This window comes from Bufo gargarizans, chromosome 3, assembly GCF_014858855.1.
Source record: "Bufo gargarizans isolate SCDJY-AF-19 chromosome 3, ASM1485885v1, whole genome shotgun sequence".
Classification (NCBI taxonomy): Eukaryota; Metazoa; Chordata; class Amphibia; order Anura; family Bufonidae; genus Bufo; species Bufo gargarizans.
In genome coordinates, this window is record NC_058082.1 from 158,522,081 (window position 1) to 158,529,035 (window position 6,955).

Consider the following 6,955-nt stretch of genomic DNA (forward strand, 5'->3'; position numbering starts at 1 on the left):
ATCCAAGCAGCACCTAGCTGAGAAAAGCATTGGAGCATTTCAAGGGCTTTTTTGTTTATAAAATTACACTGCTAGGCGGAGGCTTCCGCCTAACAGTGTTCCCGGCAGTAATGGGCGGGCTTTAGCGCTGCCTTAGCCTGTTTTACAGCCCGGATGACTCGGATATTAAATAAGCTAGCTCCTCATCTGCAGATAGCTGTTTCAGGGTGACTCTACACTGATGAGGGGCAATCACCCCGAAACAGCTGTCTGCAGATGAGATTTTGGCTTATTTAATATTCGAGTCATCTCTCAAGGCCTATTTAAAGGGTCGAACATTGACATAGGATAAGTAAAGAAGGGGGTGAAGGACGGCTCACCTCTGATTTAAGATGGCAAGGTGCACCAAACAGATGTTGTACCCAATCACCAGAAACAATAGTAGTAAAATTAGAATGGGCACTCATATATCTAGTTCACAAAGTAGGCAAAGCGACCCAAACAATGTAGCAATAATATGTTAATTTATTGATAACAATATATGTGTGCGGATAGATAGCAATAATGTCACCGTACACAATTGATAATATAAACCGAAAACAGAGCTATATCGCCAATTTAAATATAAAATGAATAAAACTCACATAAAACATATAATATATATAAAAAAACATATATCAATCCACTGTTATAGCTAATAGAAAACCGGGTGTCCGGTCCAGCTTCAATGGGTAGAACAATTAATGATATGACTGGATGATCAAACTATATATACGGCGGGCTTGTTACTTTCTGTTATCTAAAACAGTGGCTAACAATGTATATCTCTCCAGAGATAAAAAGAGTTATGTGAAAATAAGTGAGTATCAATTAAATCAATAGTGATATAAGACAGTAAAATATAGTGCATAGTATGGTGAAATACCTGTAAGATAGATAAAGATTAGATATAAGATTAGATATAAAATGCTTGGTGAATTTATACAATGTCTCTGGAGATACAGCAATATTGTATAGGTTGCTGCATCCCACTAATAGTTCTGTTCCTAGAATATAGTCTTTCTTTAGTATTGAAGCATATGACCGGTGAATCGGCTTGATCCACGCAATTTCCTAGAGGTATACTAAATTTCAGCAGATATCTGCTTGGGCAGGCTTTGAGCTCAAAACAGCCGACCGCGGCGAACACGGCAAAATAATTAAGCAACAATACAAATGTATCCAATGATATTGCGCCGGTTAAAATGTAGCGGTGCCGAATTGTTTTACTCACGTACAGTCCTGCTCCCACCGTGGCGTCCCACGTGGTGTAGATTCAGGATGAACTTGCCTTTAGGTAGCACACTCAGAGACTGCCTTGTTGTCTGCTAGCAATGCTGTGTGCACCCGACTGTGAACGGGAGTAGTGGCTGTATCACGCTACAAATCCACATCAGGTTTCTTTGATTAAAATGGGTGTTCGACCTGTCTGGATCAGTACTTGGTGGTAAGGATCTCACCCGTCAATCGCTGTAGTTCGGTTAACCTTGGAAACTGCAATTCAATTGTCCTTTGGAAAGCGCTTTCTCAGTCCAGTAAATAGTAAAAATTATAGCCGGTATTTTGTCAGGTCCAATTGCTCCTCACCAGACGCGTTTCGAAGGCTGTCTGCCTTCTTCCTCAGTGGTTAATTTAGATCTGACTGACTTGCCGGCTATTTATCCATTTTTCAACCTAGGGGCTCCTGGTTAAACCCGAAATGGACCCAAAGAATCTGGATTTGACAGATACATTTATCATGTGTTGCGGTATTCCTGCGATATATCTGCGATTTTTATACACACATGCGTTTTTTTGTATTGTGTGTTCTTGAATCCACCAGAGGCAATACACATATCCAATTTTTGTTATAACTGGTTGTGTTTGGATCTTATATACATAATTACATCCAGTTTCATATATTAGCAAAAACACAATTATTTGTAAAATTAAATATATAAAAAATTTAAATATAAGAATAAACACTAAAAACCTTTATTAAGAACCTATTAAATAGTAGGGAGCTTCTGTATTAGGTCTAAAAATATAAAATATATAAAATATATAATTTTTGGGGTATTATATCTACTGCAAGGTATATATATGTATTTTTATATATGTATTTTTATATATAAAATGTATATCAATTTTCTTAGTAGGCCGCAGACTGTGGCTGGTGGGGGTCATCCCCTAAAATGCTTCGGGCAGAATATATAGAAGGATGGTATAGATGGAATGGGGTCGGAGCATTTTAGGATGGAATGGAATGGGGGTCGGAGCATTTTATATTCTGCCCGAAGCATTTTAGGGGATGACCCCCACCAGCCACAGTCTGCGGCCTACTAAGAAAATTGATATACATTTTATATATAAAAATACATATATATATAAATACATATATATACCTTGCAGTAGATATAATACCCCAAAAATTATATATTTTATATATTTTATATTTTTAGACCTAATACAGAAGCTCCCTACTATTTAATAGGTTCTTAATAAAGGTTTTTAGTGTTTATTCTTATATTTAAATTTTTTATATATTTAATTTTACAAATAATAATTGTGTTTTTGCTAATATATGAAACTGGATGTAATTATGTATATAAGATCCAAACACAACCAGTTATAACAAAAATTGGATATGTGTATTGCTTCTGGTGGATTCAAGAACACACAATACAAAAAAACGCATGTGTGTATAAAAATCGCAGATATATCGCAGGAATACCGCAACACATGATAAATGTATCTGTGAAATCCAGATTCTTTGGGTCCATTTCGGGTTTAACCAGGAGCCCCTAGGTTGAAAAATTGATAAATAGCCGGCAAGTCAGTCAGATCTAAATTAACCACTGAGGAAGAAGGCAGACAGCCTTCGAAACGCGTCTGGTGAGGAGCAATTGGACCTGACAAAATACCGGCTATAATTTTTACTATTTACTGGACTGAGAAAGCGCTTTCCAAAGGACAATTGAATTGCAGTTTCCAAGGTTAACCGAACTACAGCGATTGACGGGTGAGATCCTTACCACCAAGTACTGATCCAGACAGGTCGAACACCCATTTTAATCAAAGAAACCTGATGTGGATTTGTAGCGTGATACAGCCACTACTCCCGTTCACAGTCGGGTGCACACAGCATTGCTAGCAGACAACAAGGCAGTCTCTGAGTGTGCTACCTAAAGGCAAGTTCATCCTGAATCTACACCACGTGGGACGCCACGGTGGGAGCAGGACTGTACGTGAGTAAAACAATTCGGCACCGCTACATTTTAACCGGCGCAATATCATTGGATACATTTGTATTGTTGCTTAATTATTTTGCCGTGTTCGCTGCGGTCGGCTGTTTTGAGCTCAAAGCCTGCCCAAGCAGATATCTGCTGAAATTTAGTATACCTCTAGGAAATTGCGTGGATCAAGCCGATTCACCGGTCATATGCTTCAATACTAAAGAAAGACTATATTCTAGGAACAGAACTATTAGTGGGACACAGCAACCTATACAATATTGCTGTATCTCCAGAGACATTGTATAAATTCACCAAGCATTTTATATCTAATCTTATATCTAATCTTTATCTATCTTACAGGTATTTCACCATACTATGCACTATATTTTACTGTCTTATATCACTATTGATTTAATTGATACTCACTTATTTTCACATAACTCTTTTTATCTCTGGAGAGATATACATTGTTAGCCACTGTTTTAGATAACAGAAAGTAACAAGCCCGCCGTATATATAGTTTGATCATCCAGTCATATCATTAATTGTTCTACCCATTGAAGCTGGACCGGACCCCCGGTTTTCTATTAGCTATAACAGTGGATTGATATATGTTTTTTTTTATATATTATATGTTTTATGTGAGTTTTATTCATTTTATATTTAAATTGGGGATATAGCTCTGTTTTCGGTTTATATTATCAATTGTGTACGGTGACATTATTGCTATCTATCCGCACACATATATTGTTATCAATAAATTAACATATTATTGCTACATTGTTTGGGTCGCTTTGCCTACTTTGTGAACTAGATATATGAGTGCCCATTCTAATTTTACTACTATTGACATAGGATAGCTGCCTTATATCTGGTGGCATTTGAGGCAAAGCTTGTTAAGAGCTCATTTGTATTCCTTTCTTCCTAGAGGATAATATAAACAGTAAACACACCACTACATCACCAGTCACCTGGTAATGGACAAACCCATTGTAACTCACTGGATGTGGAAACAGTGTCAACAAAATAGTTGAGTCTCTATTAAGCTTGTTTCACACTTGCGTAAAACAGATCTGTCCGGCTGTTCCAACTGGGAACATTCGGTCCAGCCCCATTTACTATAATGGGGGCTGGCGGAGATCCAGCCGCATTCTGGCAAATATGTTGAGAATCAACCAGACACATACTGCTGCACGTAGCAGTTTTTGTCCAGCTGCTCCCTGGCATATTTGCCGGATGTAATGCCGGCAGCGCACAGTTGCCACCGGAAAGGATGGATCCGACAGGCTGTTCCCATCCGGAACAGCCTGCCGGATCTGTTTCACGCGAGTGTGAAACAAGACTTAGACAGCCAGATCAGTCAAGTGATTTTCGGGAGGAAGGCGTTCCTTCCTGGCAATCACCTGCTTGCTAGTGGAGGACACAGCTGCTATTATAAGCAGGGATCTCCTCCACAGCATGGGGAGGAGCGATTGTTATACCATCCCTCGTCCCCATGCTGTCCAGTTATTTGCCACTAGCAGATCATGATTACACAGCACAATCTGCCGCCGGCAAACAATGATTTTTAGGCAAGCTTAAAAATTTTGATTGCCCAAGGAACGAACATTTGCTAGTTCATCGGGTAATAGGAGGCAGTATTAGACTGTCAGATCATCTCTAATGAGTTTTCCTGCGAACACTCACTAACAATGAATGGGCCGACAAATGGACAATGTAATACAGGCTTTATCACTTGGGGCTACTCCTAAGAGCGTTATCCTTGCAGTCCACTGGTATTCACCCTTTAACTCTGTAGTGACCAGTCTGGTTTGGGCCTTACTGACTAAGCAATTTATTTTTCCATTTTTTCGTCACCTTTAAGAGCTATAACTTTTTATTTTCTTTCTATGTCGCCGTATGGGAAATAGTTTTTTGTGGGACAAGTTATAGTTTTAATGGTGCCATTTGAAGGTACACATAACTTACTAGTACAGCAGTACTGCCACTGAGTTTTTACATACCGTATTTTTCGCCCTATAAGACGCACTTTTTCCCCCCAAAAGTGGGGGAAAATAGCAGTGCGTCTTATGGGGCGAATGCTGTGACCGTCCGGTGAATATGCTGAGAGGGAGGAGGGGCTGGGGTCCGGCATCTGTTTCTGTAATGGCAGCGGGGCCCGGTGCGGTCACTGTATTCTACTACACCGGGCCCCGCTCTCTGTAGTATACGGTAATTATATCTAACTTGTGGGTATTGTTAAAGTACAGGGAGTGCAGAATTATTAGGCAAGTTGTATTTTTGAGGATTAATTTTATTATTGAACAACAACCATGTTCTCAATGAACCCAAAAAACTCATTAATATCAAAGCTGAATATTTTTGGAAGTAGTTTTTAGTTTGTTTTTAGTTTTAGCTATTTTAGGGGGATATCTGTGTGTGCAGGTGACTATTACTGTGCATAATTATTAGGCAACTTAACAAAAAACAAATATATACCCATTTCAATTATTTATTTTTACCAGTGAAACCAATATAACATCTCAACATTCACAAATATACATTTCTGACATTCAAAAACAAAACAAAAACAAATCAGTGACCAATATAGCCACCTTTCTTTGCAAGGACACTCAAAAGCCTGCCATCCATGGATTCTGTCAGTGTTTTGATCTGTTCACCATCAACATTGCGTGCAGCAGCAACCACAGCCTCCCAGACACTGTTCAGAGAGGTGTACTGTTTTCCCTCCTTGTAAATCTCACATTTGATGATGGACCACAGGTTCTCAATGGGGTTCAGATCAGGTGAACAAGGAGGCCATGTCATTAGATTTTCTTATTTTATACCCTTTCTTGCCAGCCACGCTGTGGAGTACTTGGACGCGTGTGATGGAGCATTGTCCTGCATGAAAATCATGTTTTTCTTGAAGGATGCAGACTTCTTCCTGTACCACTGCTTGAAGAAGGTGTCTTCCAGAAACTGGCAGTAGGACTGGGAGTTGAGCTTGATTCCATCCTCAACCCGAAAAGGCCCCACAAGCTCATCTTTGATGATACCAGCCCAAACCAGTACTCCACCTCCACCTTGCTGGCGTCTGAGTCGGACTGGAGCTCTCTGCCCTTTACCAATCCAGCCACGGGCCCATCAAGACTCACTCTCATTTCATCAGTCCATAAAACCTTAGAAAAATCAGTCTTGAGATATTTCTTGGCCCAGTCTTGACGTTTCAGCTTGTGTGTCTTGTTCAGTGGTGGTCGTCTTTCAGCCTTTCTTACCATGGCCATGTCTCTGAGTATTGCACACCTTGTGCTTTTGGGCACTCCAGTGATGTTGCAGCTCTGAAATATGGCCAAACTGGTGGCAAGTGGCATCTTGGCAGCTGCACGCTTGACTTTTCTCAGTTCATGGGCAGTTATTTTGCGCCTTGGTTTTTCCACATGCTTCTTGCGACCCTGTTGACTATTTTGAATGAAACGCTTGATTGTTCGATGATCACGCTTCAGAAGCTTTGCAATTTTAAGAGTGCTGCATCCCTCTGCAAGATATCTCACTATTTTTGACTTTTCTGAGCCTGTCAAGTCCTTCTTTTGACCCATTTTGCCAAAGGAAAGGAAGTTGCCTAATAATTATGCACACCTGATATAGGGTGTTGATGAAATTAGACCACACCCCTTCTCATTACAGAGATGCACATCACCTAATATGCTTAATTGGTAGTAGGCTTTCGAGCCTATACAGCT